General features: G+C 39.6%; 1 pseudogene; it reads left to right on the forward strand.

The window, feature by feature from the left end:
- Window positions 1-267: 267 nt before the first annotated feature.
- Window positions 268-13,293, forward strand: part of LOC149166916 (uncharacterized) — an 81,954-nt pseudogene continuing 68,928 nt past the window's right edge.

The following is a 13,293-nucleotide window of genomic DNA, read 5'->3' on the forward strand; positions in this document are numbered from 1 at the left end:
ATTTTCAACATGGACAAATGTAAACCTCCCCTTTCATACCAGCTTGCATTTCAGGTGCAAATATTTTCGAAAGGGCGAGGGGTACATAGAACTGTCATTGACGAAGGTGCTTCAACCTGTGTCATGTCAGCTTCATGTTGGATTGCCTTGGGTTCTCCAAGACTCTCACTCTTGTTGAATTCCCTTAAAGCTTTTGATGGCCACACTTTCATCCCAAAAGGTTACCTTACCAACTACCCAATCACTTTGAGTGGGAAAATGGTAACGATGGATATTGAAGTTGTGGATCGAAAACTCAACTGTAATCTATTGTTGGGTCACAGTTGGACTTACTCCATGACTTCCATTGTGTCTACTATCTTTCATATCATCCTATTTCCATTGGATGTAAGGATAGTCACAATGGATCAGTTTTCCTTTTTCACCCCAGATTACTCCTTGTTACCTAGAGTATTTGTACCCTTAATGGGTGGTATTCCTGACTCTTACGTTAACATCAGTACTGGTCTATTGAAGGGCTCTTCCCTGATGTGTTTTTTTCCTCTCCTGTTGCCTGCGGTTCGACAGAAAGTCTATATGGTCACATCTATTCCTCATGAACAGACTGATCCTTGGATCCTCCTAGATCATTCAGACATTGACTCTTACAGAGAACAAATTCTGTTGTCACCAGCTGAAATGGCTTACTAAGCCATTCAATCTGCATCCAAATCTTCGGTCACTGGTCATGACCAATGGTACCACCTCCTCTCCCATAAATGCTCCTTCTAATGATCTCCTCAATCAAGTCCTACCATCGGATGAAGCTATTTGAGAGATCATGTGTTTAGAAGAACGACCTTTGGAGGATTCTCACCATCATGTTTCGATATCTGATTTGGATGAGATGCCCATTCAAATCCTATCTTTTGACACACCTGATATCATTCCCTCAATTTATATGACCATCCAAACTTTGCATTTAGAAGGGAAAATGGGCAATCTTCAAAGACATTTCTCATCGATATTTCAGTTAAGACAGGCATCGTGGAAAACATCCAGATTGGAGCCGATTTCATTCCTGAGGAAATTGCAAGCTTCACCTGCCCTTTTAAGGAATTCTATGATGTATTTGCTTGGTCTTATGATGAAATTCCTGGCATATATCCATCTATTGTCGAGCGTGAGATCAAGGTTTATGACAATGCCAAGCCTGTTCGCCAAAGGCTTCGACCAGTTCACCCCGAAAAAACTGCAGCCATCAAGACTGAGGTGGAAACATTGTTACATGCTGGTTTCATCTATCCCATTCCCTTAATGGAATGGGTTTCCAATATGGTTCCTGTAGATAAGAAATAGGGTACCATTCGCGTCTGTGTTGACTATCGAGACTTGAACACTATGTGTCCAAAAGATAATTATCCGACACCGTTCATCGACCAAATCATCGACGACTCTGCCGCTTATGAATCCTTCTCATTTATGGATGGTTTCTTAGGCTATAACCAGATCACCATAAAACCCACAGACCAGCACAAAACCGCCTTCATTTTCCCTTGGGGAATATTTTCATATCAAAAACTCCCATTCGGTTTAAATAATGCTGGAGCAACATTTCAACAGGTCATGGACTATGCATTCCATGATATCATACATATTATTCAAGCTTACTTGGGCGATCTTCCAACCCATACCAAGAAGTGAACTCAACACCTAGTTCATTTACGCGGAATGTTTCTTAGGTGTTGGTTCTATAACATACGTTTGAATCCACATAAATGTGTTTTATTTGTCAAGTCTAGATGCCTACTTGGTTTCATTGTCTCCAAGTATAGGATTAGGGTCGATAGCGATAAGGTAAAGGAAATTACCCAATTTCCGAAACCACGATCCATTTTGTAGCTCCAACATTTGAAAGGGAAAGCAAAATTCTTACGATAGTTCATCATAAATTATGCCGAGTTTACAAAAGGATTTATGTGCCTACTAAAGAAGGGAGTACCATACCTATGGGATGATCAAGCCCAATGATCATTTGATGCCTTGAAATAGGCACTTATATCAGCCCCACTACTTAGAATTACCAACTATGGGCGTGACTTTCTCCTCTGTTTGGCAGCCTTTCCATCCTCTATTGGAATGGTGTTGGTCCAAACTCATGATGATCTGGGTGAGCATGTGATCTATTATCTGTCAAAAGGCATGGTTGGGCTCGAATACAGATATTCACATGTGGAAAAGTTGTCCTTTGTAGTTGTCTTTGTTGTCAATTGATTCCAACATTATATACTATTGCAATAGACTACAGTCATCGCTTTGGAGAATCCCATGAGACAAATTTTGTCTCTTCAAGTCATTGGAAGAAAATATTCCAAATGGATAGATATCCTCCAGCAATTTGTTTTGGTTTTCGCCACTGCCAAGGCAAAAAACTCCTTAGTCTTCACTGAACTATTGTTGGATCTTCCCATTGTGATCGATCCAAATGAGATAGCTCAAGATCCTCTCTCGGATGAATCTATCTCTCTAATTGAATCTACTGACCATTGGTATGGTGACATTCTTTTCCACCTCCAAGAGCAACGTTTCTTCCCTGAACTATCGTTAGGTGACTGTCGTTGCATTTGCCACCAAGCTCGACACTATTTAGTTTTGAATGATCCTTGATATCGTTGTGGCACTGTTACAGTTCCTCAACATTACCTCACTAATGAAGAGGTGGAAGAAGTTTTAAATGTGTTAGTGCCTAGATTTACCTCAGGCTGAACAGGTAGGATCCATGGCCAACATCAAACCATGCTCAGCCTGGTAGCTAGCCCTACCAGGTCAGGAGAGGGCTCTCTCCGGGTCAATCTAAGAAAATTATGATCGATTAGGGCTTGAGGTGACTAATAGAAATACTGATCTTAGGCTAGGTATATATTTGAAAATTTTTGATTGAATAAAATGATGATTTTGTTGGCTCAAATGGAAAGGTAAATTTTGGGTGCGGGGATTGAGGCATCAGTCCTACAGAGATATCAATGGGGCAAGGTAGGAAATTGTTTTTGGCACTTAAAATTGAATGATATGGAAGGAATAGACAGGTGAGGTGTTGAAGAGGGAAAGAGAAATCATGGATCCTCCGTAAACAACTGAAAACATCAAGAAACTAAAGCAAACTTCAAGTAGAGCACTGCAATTTCAATGGATTCTACTTACACTCTTGTTTGTTTAGTTCAAAAGAAACAAGATAGAGAATGGCATACATGACATATAAGAAAATTCACAATTACAAAGAAAAGCATTGTACCAAGACAAATTACCACATGAATCCCAAAGAGTGCTGCAAACCCTGGTCTCAATTCCTTAGCCAAAATGCTGATATGAGTATACAATGAAGCTCAAGGATTTCTCAAAAGTCCAACCATGCTAATGACTAAAAACCAACATAATATAGACAAGAATAGCTCATCCTTTCCTCTAGGGGTCAAGCTAACATGTTTAGGAGCTGATCCAACTGATTCTAAACTAAGAACTAGAAATTAGGCAACATAACATCATGCCTCTAGAAACAAGGGAACTGATTCATTCAGTTTCAAACAACCTGTAAACTGATGAATCTACCTCTACAAGTGAAAATTTAACATATTTACATCATGATCCATCAATTTTCATCAAATTACATCATAAATTTGCCATTAGGAAAGTGAAAAAGTCAAACTAGCCAAAGCTGGGCGAAAAACAGAGCAAAACTTGGTCAAACTCGCAATTTTCCTCTATGCGCCACACCTGTTTGGACCCACTTTTGGAGGCCTTCCCGGTGTCCAAATGAGCTCTAGGTGTGCTTGTTGGAAAGGTATACCTGTCTACTTTCCAACCAAAGTGGAATTTTTTAATTTGGTCTCCATTTTCCCCTCCATAAGTCCATTCTCCTAACACTGCTTCCTGTGTGTCAAAATAGGGACAGTGAGGTCATTTCTTGAGTGTTTTTGACCTTCTTAAGGGCTCAAAACCTGCCCAAATTTCTTGGCCATAGGTAGGAAAGCATAATTTTTCATGAAAAATCCAAAAAAGCTGAGTTTTTTTTTATTTGGAGGCTCCTAGAAAAAGCGAGCGCCACGTGGCATGGCGCATAGGGCAGAAAATTATGTTTTTGTGCTAAAAAATTTCCAAAATGCAAAAATTGCTCCAAATTTTTTGACCAAGAAATTCTTCAGGCTACTGATTCTTGAATATTAGAGTCACCATAAAAATTTGGAACCTTGGGATTCTTTGACATTGGAGTCGCCAGGTGAATGATTTTAGCGTTCCTGTGTCTGACTGTTTTCCACCATCAACAATCAGATCTAAACTTGATACTGAAGTAGCATTTATCTACTTTTGCTGATGCAAAGAAAAATCGTTTTGAAGGCTACCTGGCATATGTTCAGGCTCAGTCTCTATCAAGAGCTATGTTGGGCCAAGGAAGCCTTGGCCAATATCTGAAGTCAATCATGCTCCTTTTGCCTCTTTGATGCCTTCTTCAATTTTTCTTTCAAACTCTTGATTCTCACTTTCCAAACTTTCTTCCTCACCATGTAATGAACAGCCATGTGTCTCAACAAGTTTTTCTCCTTGTTGGCCTTTTATAGCTTCCTCTCCAAGTGGATATTGACTCTTTCAAGCCATGACTCCCTATTGGAATTAATCTCTTGCTCAAGTGAAGTGAACTCCACCCTCCACCTTTGGGCAACTTGGCGATTCTCTCGAATGTTTTGCAACTCCATAATCACTTGTTGGTGCTCAAGCTGCTTATTCCTCTACTCCAGGTACTGTATTGTCCATTGGGATCTATCCAAGTTGATAAACAAGGCATCAATGTCCGCTTGCTACTCCTGAATGATTTCTCTAAGATTTGTGCTTTGCAAGCCCATATCAGTATCATCACCCTCAATGAGAATGAAATCAGTCTCCTATTCACCTGATGGTCCTTCATCCTGTAGTGGCCTCTTGCCTTTGTCCTGAACCTGTTGTGCTGATGACAGAAGCGAGACCCCTTCCACCTCGGGTGGAGATAATACTCGTTTAGCTGTTGCAAACAACTGTCTAGTACCCTTTTGATAGGTGATAAACACCGACATGCTAGCAGTCTGTGTCTCATGACCCTCATGTTGATAATAAGGTCCACTTGTCTCATGCAAAGCTTGTGAAGGTCCCTGAGGAGCTCTGAAAAACTCATGAGAAATGAAGTCCTCCCAAGTGATGCCCTGTAAGCCAAGCTGATGGATGACCACAATTTTGATGAGAGAAAAATGGTAAATACTGTTGAACTGCTGCTGAGGAGTCTTGTGCTACACTAGGGTGGTCATTTTCTCTATGTTTTGGCACATGAAGTAAAGGATGTTCATCATTTGTACACGGGTAAAATGCATCAGCAGCCTGATATGATAAGCATATAAATGGGAGAACTGGAACTCACAGTTGAATTACTTCATGTTCAGTTTCATTAAAGGAGCATATTCGTCCTTGAGGTACCGAAAAGGAAACACTCTCTTGAGCTGTCTCAAAAAGCCAGGCTTAATGTATGGTTCATAATGCTGCCAGTCAATTTTCTACCTCTTGTTCCATTGCTCTCCAATGTTGGGAATACCCGTTGCTAGTGAAATGGATTCTGGTGTTAACATGAAAGTGACACCAGCTAGAGTGGCTTGATCACCATGTAAATGCAGTACAAACAAATGAGCCAACTCATGATGAAACTGAATGCTAGCAACCTTCTCACAAAATTCGTAACATGACTGATGCTGGAAATAAGAGATGGCAAGAGGGTAGGCCTGTAATTCAACAAGAGTGGTTGGTTCTTCTCTAATGTGTTTTCCACCTCTATGAGGCCTCCTGGGTGCATGTCCCTCTATAGGTGAGTCACTGTGGGTCTCCTCTTCATAATCATATGAAGGATCAGATGCCATGTCTGCTGGTGGATAAACTGTCTTGGAGTTATAGGTGCTGATGTGTTAAACTGTCTTGAACTATCTTTGATGATGTGTTTGACCTTTGCCACCAAGGGAAAATAATGAAATGAGGAACTTTGGAGGGTAATTTATGGAAATAGGGAATTAGGGACTGTTGGGGTAGGGTTAGTTAAGGGAATAGGGAATTAGAGTGTAGTTTGGGAGTTTTAAGTATGAGACTAGGGTTTGGTGCATTTGGGATTTTGGGATAGGGAATTGGGGTATGGGATTAGTGAATTTAGGGGTATGTGAATTTGGGGAATAGGGAAAGAAAGGAAAATATGAAATAAGGGAGTGATGAGGTGAGGGGATACTTGGTAGCAAAACAGCCAATACAAAACCCTAGCAGTAATATCCTTTCAAAATTTTGAAGAGATAGGGTTTGTTTTCCTTTAAAAATTCACCATGCAACAAACACCATCAAGCAACCATCAAATTTGGATGAAGAGCAATGACAAAGGGTCAACCTACTTGGACAAGTGACAATCCATGCATTTTGGGCGATTGGAGCAAGTTTTGGCAGTTTTCGGGCTCTCTGGCTGTGTACGCCGCACATCCAACCCAATGCATTGTGACCGTGTCTTTTTTCACTGAGAAATGCGGCCTAATGTGCCGCGCCTGGTAAGTGCACCGCGCCTCCTGCCCAATGCGTTGCACCGGTGAATTGGAGTGATTTTCACCAAATATCCTCACTTGCTCACGAAAATCACTTTGCCTTGCTTCTATTTTGCAAATGAACTCTTGAAATGAAGAAATGGCTTATAAACAAGGAGCTTTTAAATTTTTGGCTCATAAAACCCATTTTTACAATGTTTTGAAATGACTTTATTTTCAAACTCTATTTTTTGAACTTTTTCACTTCATTTGAGTTTTTTGATGAACTAAATGACCTGAGCTTTTCTTGTTTTGTAGGTGTTGGAACTACTGGGGATAAGGAAAGAAACCAGGGTTGCAGATGGAGTGATACACAATGAAGAAAACAAAATTTCATGATTTTTGTAAAATAAAAGCAAAATACCCTATTTTTTTCCTCAAAACAGAGTTTTGAGGAAAAACACATTTTCGAACACTTGATGATGAAATTTATTGATGCTGGAACCTCCTCATGGCCTGCTGGTTGTTATTGGACATTTTGAAACATTTTTTGGCAAAACCCTAATGAAACCCTAGACCTAATTGACAATGACCCTAAAGACAACCTTTGCAATCTTTAAGATAAAAAGAAGACTGTATATGCTTTTTAATGAACAAACATGAGCGAGCAAGTAAATGACATGAGGGAAACTGTAGGAAAGCCACTACCGTCAGATGATCCATGCTCCTAATAGAGTGTAGCTGGTTGGGCGGGACACCTAATATGCAATAATAGAAATTGATCTCTGATGGAGGGGTGAAGATACCAACACTAACAAAATTATTGCCATGCTAGGGCATGTGGTGTTTATCTTTTTGGTATGTCTACTACTTAGAAACTTTTACGCGTCGGCTACTACTAGCCAACCTTGTTCAAAGATTGTATCAAGGCAATCCAACAGTGCCACCCTTATCAAGTATTTACAAATAAAACGTGTGCTCCCCCGGCTCTACTACCCCCGGTTATCTCCATCGGCCCCTTTGCCAAATGGGGAATCGACTTCGTCACATGAAACCCCACTTCCTTTGTTGGACACAACTACATTATTGTAGTTGTGGAATATTTCACGAAATGGGTTGAAGACCTTCCCACTTTCTAGGCCGATGGAGAAACCGTGACACTATTCCTATTTAATCAAGTTATCTTTCATTTCAGTGTTCCCCACACGATCTTTACAGACCATGGGTCTCATTTTCAGAATCACATGATGTCTGACATAACATCGTTTCTCAGTTTTCGCCAGGACTAATCATCGTCCTACTACCCCCAAGCTAATGGCCAAGTAGAAGTTGTTAATGGAATCTTAAAGACCATGATCTGCAAGTTAGTAGGTAATCAAAAAACCCATTGGCACCACATGTTATACACTGCATTGTGGATGTATCAAACTTCAGTCAAAACCACTACAGGCTTTACACCATTTCAACTCACTTATCACTTGGAAGCGGTTCTACCTATCGAGTGTTAAGTTTTGTCCTTAAAAAATATTTTTGAACTCTTACCCATCACCACTGCTGAAGAAGAGCACTTTCTATACCTCAATCAACTCGATGAAACCCATCGAGATGTTTGGTTGGCACTTGAAGCCCACAAGCGTCGGGTCAAAACCCAGTACGAAAAAATGGTCAAGCCTCGTAGTTAGCAAGAAGGGGATGTTGTTTTGCTCTATGATAAAAAACACAACCTCTTGGGGGTAGGAACGCTTCAACCCTTATGGATTGGTCCATATGTCATCACCAAGTCCCTCTCAAAAGGGGCATATGAACTTCAGGACTGTGAAGGAATCCTGCTTGCGGAGCCCTGAAATGGGATCTATCTGAAAAAAGTATTATGGCTAATACTGCACTAGGCATGTGCTTTGTAATTATATGTATTTATAAGTTTTTCTTCTTTTTGATGTGACTGGATTTTTTGGCATTTTTTGAGTATTTGTCTCATACATGTTTCTCGTTGTGCAGATGTCTTCATTACCCTTAGCATACATAGGATACACGGATAGTGTTAGTCCTCACACGACACATTACATTAGTTGCTTGGGTCATTTACACAACTGATTCGGAACTGCATTGTTCTAGGGGAGTCTTTCTTGGTACTACCACCAACAATATTGCTGAGTATATGTTTGTAATTTCACTTCTCACTGAAGCGTCATCTTGGGACATCTCCAATCTGGTGGTTAGGTTATACTCTCAGCTTGTCATTATGCAATTAACAAATCGTTATGACATTCGCAATCCAATATTGTTATGTCATTATTTAAGGGTACGACTCTTGGAACATCAATTTCAATTTATTACGTATGAAGACATTCCTCAAGAATTTAATGTAGTTGCTGATTCATTGGCAAACTATGTATTAGATTGGAATTTGTCTCATTTATTATAGATACATGAATGGAAGTAAAGATTTATATAGTTAAAAATTTACAAAAACATATACAAACATTTACATCATAAACACCAAAATATTTGTATATATATATATATATATATATATATATATATATATATATATATATATATATATATATATATATATATATATATATATATATATATATGTTGAATCTAGTATTTTACGTCAAAAAATTTCCCAAAACATGGGTGTTTTTAAGTAGAAAATGGCTACTAAGCCTCGCTATAAACATTAGCTGGCTATACCATGCGCCTGCTAAAAGGAGACTACTTATCATGAAAAGTCAATACAACTATAGCTATCCTCTAAAGAGGAACCAGAAACCACTCAGGCACACTAACGGTGTGTCGTTGCATATTAGCGGCAATCTCCCTCATGAGAAGTGGGGAAATGCCGATGCTCAGACCTTCGAGGTTCCTCAGAACCTCACAAAGACTTTGTGTATCATCCCTACCTTCGGTAGTTGTTTCTCCTATGCCAGCTCTAGCTAGTCAGTCCCCTCGCCTCGCTTGGTGAGGCATGCCTGCAGGTCATACTGGTGCCACATCTGTGTCAAGCAAAAGCTTCATGTCAGTACTTTTTCACCCATAACAACAAAAACATTACATAAATATTCAAAAGCTAAAAAATACTTTAAGGTACTCTAAAAAAACCTTCTTACCTTGAGGCCCCCAGTTTGTACCATGTGGAAGTATCAAGTTAGGATCTCCAGTAAAGTCCATGCCCTCATAAGCATAGTCATTGATCATCAAGATCCAACCATTGAGCCACTCAAAGAAATATTCTTTGAAAAAATGCCGGATTATTCCCCCTCCAGTGCGAGGATCGAGAGATGCCCATCGCCCTTGCCTAGGATCCCTCAGATCAAGTGGACCCACACTCATCCGCGGTCTCATTATGGGAACCCTCTCAAGTATAAAAGACATGATGAGAGTAACATACCCAAAACTCTATTGGGTTCGAGTCTTGCATGTCATCAAATCCACCTCTAATTGACGAAGAACTACCTCACACCAGTTAAAGATCTGAGGCTAGACACAATCAATAGCGAGAAACAATTGGGCCTTTGTTGCAATGTGGGGACTCTTGGACCCCGCCAAGTGTATAATCATCCACAATATGGCCCTCATGGACCTAGACCTGATCCACTTGATAGGGACCCTGTTGCTCACTAGTCCACTCTCAGGTATGCAATAATTCTGGATCAACTCTAGGGTGGACCATGGATCTATCCTGCCCCTGGTCAAGTTTGCTCATGCACCTCTGCATGACAAACCAGTCAAAAAATAGATATCATCTCTATCAATCAAGAGCTCATGACCCCCAATTCGGAACACCCCTTGGTGTTCATCCCAGCATTGAATTATCCATCTTAGAAGTTCTTCCTGACCTTTCATCAGGTCAAGCCTTGCATATTTCATTAATCCACATCTATGCAATGCAAGTATGCATGCTTGATCATTTCGCATCTGTAGTTCCTAGCGATCATGAGCTCGTTCTCTCCATAAACTCATTATTATGGATCAAAACTTGCACAAATAAACCCAAAAATCAGGTAAAATGGGGCATAAATGCTTGCTAAATCACCTGTTAAGGTTTTTGAATGTGCCCACATGCACTAATTCCCCCCTTTATGGAAAACATGGGACACTAGCACCCTCCTTTAGGTCGTGAAGGGTGTTTAACGCCCCTCTAGACCTAAAGGGGGGCGTTAGTCACATTTAATGTGCTAGGTCTTCCCAAAAATCCAAAAATCCAAAAATCCACCCCTAATGTAGCTATAAAAGGTTAAATAATGTAGGACAATAGTTTTTCCATCTACCTATAACAAACGGCAAGTTGAATGGTCGCCTGGATTGCTCGTAGTTGTCCGGGGAAGATCTGGTCCTCTTTCACCAGCACTCAAATGATGCAAATGGTGAAAATGGAGGCTCAAAAAACTTCCTTATAGTCATGCTAGAGGTATGAATCATCTTAATTAAGTCATTGAAGTAGAATTAGTTCATTTCCTATGCTATTTATCATGCACCATGTCGACATATTGTCAAATATTACTCATGATTTGATGAAAGGACTTTCACGGCTGAATTGCCGAAATGACCATGTTTGATTCACTATGAGTGTTTTATTTTATGGGATAATTTGTCGCTCTTGAATCAAAAAATCCCCTAGTTTTCTTTATTGGGTTTGTTAAACTCCTACGACGATGATTTGAATGCTTTCTTTTTTGGGAGACTTTCTCACTCTTAAATTGAAAAATCCGAAAGTTTTTCCCTTCTTCTGGCTCGTTAAATCTATGAAGAAGGAATGAGTAGTTATTTTACCTCTTTTTCCTCACCCATTAAAATTAAAAATATACCTCAAGTTCTCTTCATTTGAATTGTTAAAATTTTATGAAGATCTATTGAGTTTTCCATCACATGACTCATTAAAATTTCACAACAAATATCTTCGTCCCTCTATTAAGTGTAGTTTTATCTCTTTATCTAGACTCAGTAGACTAACTTATAGAAAAGGAACCTTTTCAGGTATACTATTAAACCTTTGCCACACTCGATTAGAAACTATGACAAAGGGACCACCATCGAGTCACTCTTTATGATCTTTTCAGACTCTCGAAATATGAAAATCCCATCGATTTTACCTATCTGGAATCATTAAATTAATCAGATGGGGAAAGTGGACCATACAATTGCTTTATGTCAATATTTCGGAAAGAATTTTTTGGCAGCAGTCACTCCCTTTCACATGGCACTCCCTCAGCAAAACCTTCTTTGTGACAGCCCCTCAAAATTAACTTTACCATCCTATGAGTTTAGCCTGTATACCCCGATGTTCTTGCATATCTATATCCTAACACTGTTTGGTGTTCATGAGTCTAGTGTTGCATGGTTAAAACCTTTGTGTCGTGCCTTCTATTGTTCAAGGGAAACCCTTTATCTTCTATTTCCTCCATCAAAACATCAAGCATATTCTTCCATCATGCCCTCTGTTGATTCAATCCAATGCTCAAACTATTCTTCAGAAAATAATCATTCCTGTCTTGTTTCGTGTTGACTGATGTAGGACACATTATGGCCTACCTTTCGACAGGTCCCTTCCTATCGACTTCAACACTCTATCTAGGAAGCAGACCCATAAACACTTCAGTGCCTTGGAACTTGTAGACAACAGTGGAAGGTTACATATGTTTGGTTAGGGGTTTTCATTATTGGCTCTAGGTTAAATGATTTTTCGAGTGTTCGACGACAAAAACATTATTCACACTCACTATATTGTACTATGCATCTTGGAGACCATCACCATTTTTGGTGGCCATCCTCGTGTATGTTAAAAATCTCCATTATTGACTGGTAATCAGAGGATTTCATACATGTTCGACCTCAACACCTTTATTCACATGTATCGAAATATGTTGTTAAGGTGAAGCAGAGATCAAGACCTTGGATAGAGGCTTAGATCACTCATCCTTGTTTCCTCTCCCAAGTTGCGTATATTATTTTTTGGAGACAACTCATCAGAATCATCCTATTATGACACATGTTATCCATTGTGCTTATCGAAAACCACGATCGTCATATCTCTTTGTTGAGAAATCACTCTAACATAGCTATTAAGCGTGGGAATACCCAACTCAGGACATGATTTTAGATGTTTTATATATATATATGTGTTGTATCAGGTTTATCGTATTCCCAAAGCTCCAATCCTCTCTCTCTTTTTTTGAAGAAAACGACCATTATGTAAAGTATTTCGGTCATCGTCTCTACCTCTAATCTCACACTTTAGGGGGCATTTGTTACATAGGAAAATGACCTCCTCATCAAGTCATAGGAGAAGGGCGAGATGACTGAATGACTTACCAAGTTGACATGCCTAGTTTTCAAGCTAACTCTCTCCAGGAACTAGCAACCTGCTTTAAAAATCTTCCTAGTCATGCATCAGGTGCGTTAGTCCCTAGGGTAACTTTCTTTATTGCCTCGGGAAGAGAATTAGTCAACTAAAGTGAGTTTCTAGACGTCAAAGGATCAAATTGACTGATAAATATCCCTATATTCTCTCCTATGTAATCTCATAAAGTAGGGAAACATCCAGATTCAACCTGTTTGGGGGAATTTATATTCCTAATGGAGTCTACAAACAGGGAAAGAGTGATAAAGCATGGAAACATCTCTGATTTTTCTGAAAGAGCTCATGAAGGATTTGGAAAGGCTTATCCTCTCATGCTATATATTTGAGGCTAGGGCCATTGTGAAAGGGGTCGAAACTATTGAAAGGATTTCCTATTGACTG

Source organism: Pinus tabuliformis, chromosome 5_1 (genome assembly GCF_031772625.1).
Source record: "Pinus tabuliformis cultivar Carrire ecotype Pingquan chromosome 5_1, CPIR1, whole genome shotgun sequence".
NCBI classification, from domain to species: domain Eukaryota; kingdom Viridiplantae; phylum Streptophyta; class Pinopsida; order Pinales; family Pinaceae; genus Pinus; species Pinus tabuliformis.